This window comes from Phaethon aethereus (assembly GCF_964289735.1).
Source record: "Phaethon aethereus genome assembly, chromosome: 4".
In the NCBI taxonomy this organism is placed as follows: Eukaryota; Metazoa; Chordata; class Aves; order Phaethontiformes; family Phaethontidae; genus Phaethon; species Phaethon aethereus.
In genome coordinates this window covers 14435602-14445238 of record NC_138578.1, presented here as the reverse complement: position 1 = coordinate 14445238, position 9637 = coordinate 14435602, and positions in this window count along the sequence as shown.

Below are 9637 nucleotides of genomic sequence, written 5' to 3'. Positions count from 1 at the left end.
GGACACACTTCTTCATGCTGTAGCTACCAAACAATCCTTTCTTGCAGATGACATGATGGCTGAATTTTTAGATGTGTTTAGCTCTTATTTTGGTACCTCACCACAGTGCTTCTGTTTTGAAAATCTGGTGTCTCTAGCAAGTCTCAACATACATCAACACTGTACAATTAACCCACAGCTCTTTTAGCTGCAAGTACACCTAATGGTGCTCCTTGCTCTGCCTCTCATTTCTGAAAGTGCAGAAATATACTTTCAAACAATTGATAACTGAGACTCAAGTGTCATCTTAAAATTGCAATCTCCACTTAAGGAATTTGAAGAAAATCACTACAGACTTGGGGCTTGGCAGAAACCAGCCCACATGATGGGACATCTCTGCCCAAACAAGGGTCTGTTGATTCCAGTTGGTCTATGGGTGACTACTAGGGCCACTGGCCTGAGGCAATGGGAGGTACCTGCTCTCCCCAGCCTCATCCCTAACTCCAGGCAAACATGTAGATATGCATGAGGGCATCTGTAAGGAGAGCTGTAGCATCAACAGGCAGTGAATTGTAGCAGCTTAAACTTTGAAGATAAATTATATCTTTGTTCAAAAGGTCTTATAAAATAAACCCTACAATCCCAACTTTCCTGAACAAAGAAATGTATCGTCCTGACCAAATACTAAAATTTGGTTTTGACAGCACACATAAATCAGTTTTCTCACCCTGTAGCATTTTGCACCGTGTTTAAATTGTATTAGTATCATATTTTGTAGTCAAAATCGTATCGCTGAGCTGCCTGCTGGCAACTGTCATTACTCTAGAGTGTGACATTTCTGACACTGGAAGTCCAATATGAGGTTGCACACTAATTTTCAAACTGCTCGAATGCTGATTTAACAACAGAATCTAATGGTTAGTATTTATACCTTGACTTCTTCACATTACCTCATAATCGAAAGCACCAAAATGACAAACTGTTTTCATGAACAACACTATCTCAGTGACTACTGAGGACACAGGTTATGAGAAAACTTTAAGATAGTAGTTTTTATAAAGTTGCACTAAACTAAATAACAACAGAACTGCAATGCCAGGTCCTTTTAACAAAGCTATCAATTCAATCCAGTCTTTCAAACACCATCCAATGAATAACAACATCCTATAGATCAATATTCTATCACTCTTTCCTGCTGAGCTTCCACTTAAGATGTTTGTTGTCTTTGTCCTGAGTTCTAAATTTTTAGGGAATTTGCCATCTTTTAATTTTCTGACTAGAGCTTAATAGTGTTATGATGCCAGAAATTATGATAGTAACAACTTTGTTTACTTGTAATTCCTTTCAAATCAGAGTATTGCACCTTTTAAAAGCACTAACCGGTATTTAAAAAGCCTCTGCAGTACGTTCTACCTCCACTTTTGGCAAGTTCTGTAATCTGAGGCTGATGGATGACCCAAAAATGTATTTAGGCACCACAACACCATTACTGAATGCTTAGACAGGAAAGACCTGGTGGAATCTGTCCTGCACCCTGCAGGGTGCATGGGAGAGAAAAGTGCCTCTGCAGGACCTAAAACAACAGCTCCAGTTATCAAGGAAATGCCTACAGTGAGCTATTCACTTAAGATCTACCTGCCAGAAAGATTGTGCGAACCTTTTGCTTAAACAGTCTTTCTGCTTAAGGCAGAGACTTACAGCCATGCTGGCACTCTCCTTTCCATCTATGATGCTGTTGTAAGAGAAATCGCCCCAGACACAGCAGGTCCATGCCTGGTTCTCTCCTCAGCCCCAAGAGGTATGACCCTGCTGCCCTACATACAGGACAAGGTGTCTGAGCTCCCAAACTGGGAGTAGTTCTGCACGAGGGGTTTTTCCTGCATTTGAAGTTTTCTACTCTAGAGCAAAATGCTCCAGAATGACTAGGTCAGAGCAGCGGCAGGAGCAAGCGTGACTCTCCAGCTTAATGGCTGACACTGTGGCACAGAAAGCAAAAGAGTTCAAATATCAGGAGACTCTGTATGAGATCAGCAATAGTTCAAAGGAAAAGCCCTAAAATGCGTTGGGTGAGTATTGGGTCCCCAGCACCATGTGCTTCATTTTGTCAAAGTTTTACCTACTGTTCCTCAGGTGCTGCATTATTTGGTAAGGTAAACGCAGGCAAAGGCAGCAGAGCTCCCACCACAGTTCCAAAGACCCGCTGGTGTATTTTACCTGATGGTTGTGCTATGTAAAATACGTAAACAATGTCTGGCATGTAAATTCTGATGAGGTCGTACCATGCCTACGCCACTTTTTCCCCTCTTGGAGATTGTCCTTGATGAGGTCCCAAAGACACGCACCAAGTTTGCAGCAGACAGGAAAGCAGATGGCACCAGCAGATTTCTGGATCTTCTGTGCTGAGCACGACACTCCCTTGCGTCATATTATCGTATGTGATGCGCTAACTACCTTGCTGTCACAAACATAACAAACAGCTGTAACAAGCTATTCATCTGGGGGACAGGGAAACTGCCGGGTTACCCCTGTCACGCCCCGCAAATACTAACACCCAAAAGAGGCTTTCCGTATTTCAAGACTTCTTGTACTTCACCATGAAGTAGCTTCTACCTCATGAATATTCATCAGAAGGGGAACCACGGTAAATTTGCTGGGTCACGTCTGATTCCATTCAGAATTCAACAAAATCTGTTTTACCACTGTGCAAGCATTACACACGACTAAGATATTTTAAAAAACAAGACACCTGTATTAGCAGCGTTTCATACTTCCTTCTGATAACGACATAATTTTCAAGGCACTGCCACTTCAACGCCTTACTCCATCGGTTAGTAACAAGGTGGCTGACTGCGCTCCGCCACGGCAGCGCCTGCGGGCTGCTGCCCCGATGCGGGCCCAGAGGCTTCCTCAGGCCCGTCTCCGACCGACTCCCTCCTCCGGGAACGCACCTCGACCCCGGTGGGAACGTTTTCCGCCCGCCGGTAACGGCCGCCGAGCGCGAGGCTGGCGCGCTCCCGCGACCCGACTGAAGGCTGTTACGTGAGCCGCCATCAAGCGGGCCAGTTTTTCCAAAAGCACACGCAGACACGCACATTGCGGTTTTCCAGCTTCCAGTATTTTACCTTATTTTCAGTATTTTTTACCTAGGCCCCCAGACCGTGTCGCAACACGTTTCCAACCCGGATCGCCGTGCTCCAGATATGTCTCGGCACTTATCTCTAGGGAAGCCAGCGACCGTCTCCCTTGCTCAAACGAGGAAGCCGCGGGGGGCCGGGACGCCCCCCGCCCCCTCAGCGCCCCCCGCGCCCACCTGGCTCCAGGCGGCCGTGCGGAAGCCGGAAGCGGCGCGGTGCGCTGCGCTGCCCGCCCGGCCAGCCCCGCGCGGCGCGGCGGGAAGGTTCCGAGGGCGGCCCTGTCAGCGCTTCTCCCCGCGGCCAGCCGCCCTCTCCCGTCCTTCCACTCAGGGTGGGAAAAACGCCGCACGGCCGGCAGGCAGCCGGGGGGGCAACGGCCCGGCGGGCTGGGTAGGGGAGGCTGAGGGGGCAAACCGGGAAGTAAGCAGAGCTGGGGACGCAGGGAGGCGGGAAGGCCTGTGGCGCTGTCTGGCGGGGGGGGGGGAAACAGGTACCAGAATAGCAAGTGTGCGCTTTCTCCTCACAGCAGCGCAGTGCCCGCGGGTTGGACATCGAATGGTTGGGAACCAAGAAGGGACACGATTTCCACGCTGCAGGGCAAGGTGTTCCCAGAGTTTTGGAAGGAGACATCATAAAAAATGGTAAATACACGGATACCAAAGGCAGCACGCTTAAAAGGGAGTAGTTAGCACCTGCGTCTTGCGTGCTGCTAAGCACTCGGTGTTGTAACGCAAACTGCGTTTGCATGCACTTGAATCTTCCTGGGTTAAAAAAAAAAAAGCCAAAACTGTTATCTCTGCATGAGTGCCTGTGTCCTCAAGATAATTAAAGAAAAAAAACCCCTCTCTTGGTGTTATTTTAGGGGTCCTAATTAACATAATCTTTTTCCTCACTTAAAATACGCTGTGGGTTTCACTGTGGTTGGAAAAATCATTGCAAAAATTTTTGTAAGACGCTTGCATAGATGTTACTGTTCAGTGATTATTCCATCCGCCAGTTTTGTTTGCTTTCATGGCAATTGCCTGGCAACTTTCACTTGACAGACACCAAAGGTTAGGGCATAGTAATTGCAATAATTGGTTGTGATTGATTAGGGTTGGCACCTGAAAAGTTACCTCTGATATCTTGCATCAGTGGCTTTATCTGTTTTCAAAATACTGTTTAATCTTAATGGTAGGAATACAATGTAGCTTGAAAAGGGGAATGATATCCGTACCATAAAAAAAAACCAAAACCCTGCACACAGCTCTGTCTTGCCTGAGGTTATGCAAGTCCTGTCACAGATCGACTTGCCTTGCAGTAGGAGAGTTCCGTCTGTTTCCCAGCAATTTCTGCTCATTTCCCAACTTGGCCACCTAGAGGTCTGTAACCTACCTAGTGGTGCTTGCTTGAAGTCTGCAAGAGCTGTGAGCTCTGGAGCTTGGTTTGGTTGGACACGAAAGATACTACATGAGGTGTGAGGGATATGAAGTATGCGGTATGGACTTGCTGCTCCCTTTTCTATGTATGTACGATGAGCCCTCGTCTAAGTCCTCCTCATAAACGGCGTACAACACAAGTAGAAATGTCAGGATGCCTTTGATTCATTTTAATATCAAAAGTTCTTCCTACAAGCATGTTTATTGCTCTTCTGCATATTGCCTAGAAAACCCATTGTGAAATCGTTAGATGATGTATCATATAGATACTTAAATGACGATGAGTGCAAGAATCACGGAGCAGTTAGATTCCAGTGCATTTCATAGTCTCTTGCCGAGGAAGGGTTTGATACACGTTTCCTATCAATAAGTCCTAGGGTACTGTTTTATTTCTTGTGTGCTTTGATCAGCCATTTATTCAGGTGGGGCAATTGTATTGCTTCACACTGTGCTTGGTCATGCACTTCTTGCTGAAAGTTGGCTACTAGTTGTGGGATGTGATTTTGGCATAATGAGAGGCAGGTATTCACTGGCCACCATTGCCTTTCCAGGAAGACTCTTTTAAATTTTTTGAGGCCAGGGTTGTACCTCCCACAACGAATTGTTTGCTTGTCACGCCTTTCCTTCACACCAGGTTAATGGGATATACAGAAAACAGCAGTATTAAGACAAAAATTCATGATGATCATTTACTTGGACATTTCTGCTTTGTAAAAAAGCATATGGAGAAGTGATTTTTAACTATTGTCAGTAGCCGTGGCTATATGCTACTTAATGAACAATGTAAGTAGAAAATGTGATCTTTTGTGAAACCTTGGAGCTTTTTTGTGTCATTCTCATTTTTCTTAAGGAATGCCATTAATTATTAATATTCTTTTATTCTGGTTGTGACCATTCCAGTCTGTTTTAGGCAGCTGTGAATGCAAGAACACAATGAGAATAAATGATATAGCATTGGAAAAAAATACAAACAGAACGTTTTAATTTATTTTAGAATAATTATCCTAATCAGCTAATGTACTTTCATGAATGCATGGAGCTGTTGAAGAAAGAACACATACACATCCACAGACATGATGATTGTCCTCTCATTTGAATGGGCATTTTTACATAAACAAACACGTGAATGAAAAAGAGCGAAAAATCTAGAAAAACCCCAAGGAGACAGGCAGTCAGTAAGATTTTTATCTTAGTCTCACTTAAATGGCTTTTAAGCAGTTGTTTTATCCTGTGAGACTGTATCTGCCTCGATTATGTTCCGGAAACCACCCTCTAGATGGCAGGAGTTAGTCGCTTCACTCATGAACAGTAAAATGTCTTATTTTCAGAACCGGTAAAGTGGCCTGGGGCTGTAATACAAGTGAATAAAAAAAAAAATTAGATGAGAATAGCCACTTTAGAGCTTACAGAATTTCCATTAGCAATACTGGACTACTCTCTAGAGAACAATTGCAGACTATTGTTGTTTCAAAGATAGATGCAGAAGGTAGTGAGAGTCACCCTCATTTTTAAAGATGTTTTCAGTAACCTTTGTAAGAGAAGCCATGGAAGGACAGTGTGTTTGTCTCGGAACTATCATCATTCCATATTACCTTACAGAGAATCAGAACTGTCATGTTCTTGCTTAATGGCCGCTAACTGTCAAGCTGAGAAAACAGGACAAGACTCTGTGAGGGCCTCCCTACATTGCCTGACAAAGGTATTTGTCTAGTCAAGAGCTTGCATGACAGCACAAATATTGGTGACTCTCTTAACCCAAAGCTGTGCTACGCGCACAGTACTCGCTGTACACTAGAAAACTGGCTGTGAAAGTCACTCTTGTAAACTAAATGATGCAATAACAGCACAGCCATCTTGGTTGGTATTTACATGTTGAAGGCATACCCTGCAGCATGCATTGTTTTTCATTCCTATTTTACGCTGCTACACCAGCATGCATCTCATAAAGTTAGTTTCACCCTGTGCAAAGGGCCGCAGGATGCTAATAAATCAGAATCCCTCTAAAACAAATTGCTGTCCAGGGTGCAGAACAGTGCAATTTTGGGCAATCTTTTTCCACCTTGCTCCCTTATTTATTCATGTGGCAGGGCAGAGCAGTAGCACTATGGATTACACACTGCTGGTCAGATACACATTTTTAAGGCAGTAAATTCACAAACATTTTAAATGGGAATAATTCAGCAAAAAGAAGTTGTTGGGAACGATTATCTGAGGGAAGGTGGGGGTTACTTTTTCCAGTGACAAAGCTGAGTAGTACCATTGCAGCACAGTGTACCAGCTCATGTGGACACTAACCATTTTTAGAATTGCCCTGCTCATTCCTTTGTCATAGAAATTCCTCCTTTCCGGTGCGGGCATGTTTTGGGGATGGAAACTTATTTATTCCTTAAGCTACTCAAAAAAAAAAAAAAAAAAAAAAAGCCATCTCATTTCTACTATTGAAAATTACTGAGATCAGAAAGGAAAATCAGGAAATTAAGTGTGTGCACAGCCTTTATCAGAATGGCAATATTCTGGGAGAGACAGGACCTTCATACACAGTGACACTGGACTGTGCTGGTTGAAAATGAAACATTTTTACTGCCTTTTGCTGTAATATCTCAGTCCCTTTAAAGGTACAATAAAGCTTGTTAACTATCAACTTGAAATAAATACTGACCTGAGTTGTTGTAATTTACTTTTAATTTAATACACTGTGATTTCTTTTTCTCTAAATAACGTGCTGCTTGTGATCTACTTAAGCCCCCATTACCTACCTATTACCATAATTATCTTCATTATTCCAGTGTCTCCTTGCAGTATTCAATACGTTTGCCACCCTGGGGGTTGCCTTGTAAAATGGGTGCAGCATATACCTTTCTAACTGACCTTTGAAACGGCATACATCAAATTTAATTTGTTTTTAAATCCTGGCCTTGCAGCAGCTGACCTTAAAAGTCATGTCAATATTTGTTTGATGTAAGATAATTTTGTCTTTAGACATTTATCCTTGTTGATTTAACTACATAAAGAAAAGGGAAACAAAGACAAGAACTTGAGGCAAAAATCTTTACTGATGTTTACTGAATTGGCAGGTTAAAATATAGTATTTTAAAATAGGCCTTCCTGAATTAGGTGTTGGAAAGATTTTTTTGTGTGCGTGCTTTCTTTTTCCCCTGCTATTATAATGATGCTTACAATCATTAATCTTAGCACTGGAAAATTACTCCCCAAGAAATTTCTAAGTTGTTATTTTGTCTGGTCAATGTTTGTGAAATGTATCAAAAGGGAAAAGGAATAAAAAAGCGATAAAAGAAAAAGAGAAAATTTGCTGTTAAGTGGTTAGAGTCCTGATTCGGGGAGACCACTCAGTTGTCAACTTCTTTATTAAAATCTATTGATCTTTCCTGTGATATTCAAGTTGTATATTTTAACATTTCCTTCATGACTTCAACACAGAAGTGAACAGCATTTTATCATGGTAGTTTGTTGGGGCTTTTTTGTTTTGTTTTTTAAGATGAAAGACATGCAGTTAAGAATGCTGGGATTTCTGTAACGCATTTAGTGTGGTATCATATGTTAATCAAGATTGCTGAGGTGAGGGTGTAGTGCAAGACGAATCAATTACTCATTTTCTGAAAAAAGGGGTAAGTAATTATTTGTGATGGAAAAAGAACTTGTTGGCTGGTAGCAAGTTACTAGTATTGGTTTTTCATGATGAGATTGTAATACTGTAAATTATCTTGTTTCTCTTCTCTCTGACCCCATCAAAACGCTGGCACATGGTGATAAATTTGCTGCATATGTGACACTGGGAGGCTTTGTGTGTGAAGAAAAAGAGGGAGATACCTGACAGAAATAAACAGGAGCACCTGTGTGACAGAAATGGAAAAAGTTTTTTTTAAAAAAAAATCAAGGTCAGACAGCAGATGACTGATGACAAGAATTTTTCTCACAGTGCTGGAGGCTTATCAGGTGGAAGTGACAGAGGAGAATGAAAAATGTGAATGTTTTAATTGGACACAGGATATGAGATTAAGTCACCTAACTTCAGCTGTGTAATGATGAGCTTGTGGGTCTGAGCTTGTTGTCTGGCCTCTCCCTCAATCAACAGAGAGAGATGGGCACCTGAAGGAGGTCAGCCATCTCTCTTAGGACAGGATGATGACTTTTTTCAGACAAGTAAAGCTAGGTGCCATGAAACCTTCCCACGGTGCCTGCCAGCTGTCTGTGCCGAAGAAAGGTTCTGGGGTATACTGACGGTAGTGTTTCCAACAGGGCTAGGGAAGAGACAGTGGTATCAGAAAGGTCTCACAAGACATTTTCTAGAATACTTGGTACAGTTCCTGATCTGAGTTCAGCCCTGATCTAAAATGGGGGCTGCACAGCTGCAGCTGTACCACGTGAGTTAAGAGATGTGTTACATTGGAGGATGCTAAAGCAGAGAGAAAGGAGAAAGTGGAGCTGAAGTTCCTGTAGACTTCCCACAAGTCCCCCTGTAAGCATGGACCAGTTAATACCCGTGTATCCTTGTTCAAGGTAAAGAATTCATACAGACAGGTGGAAGGAAATTTTGCCAAGGTGATCAACAAACTAAGAAGCCTGTCATGTAGGAGGAGTCTAAAAAGATGTGCTATATCTGGCAAAATGAAAGGGCAAAATGGAGTGGGTCCATCAGTGTGCCATGTAAGGGGAGTGAGCAAAAAGCCTGTTCAGGCACAAGAGCAAATGGGTATGAAACTTTACAGCCTGGGGCCACGTGGTGTGAGAGAACAAGAGTGGGAGATTGTCAAGGTTCAGGGGCTGTAGTTGTACGATGTATGAAGGAGAGCTGAGGTGGTTTAATCTGGAGAAGGGAAGGCTGAAAAGATCTAATTGCTGTCTTCAAGGACCTAAAGGGAATTTATAGAGAAGACAGAGCCAGACTCTTCTCAAGGGTACACGGTGAAATCATGAGAGGCAACAGTCACAAGCTGCAGCAAGGGGAATTATGCCTGATATATGGAAAAAAAATTGTTTGGAGTGAGCGTGGTTAAGCAATGGAAAAGCTGCACTGGAGCCTCATGCATTGACAACAAGAAACTGTCTTGTAATTTAGAATGGATATTATTAAAAAAAACACAAGGA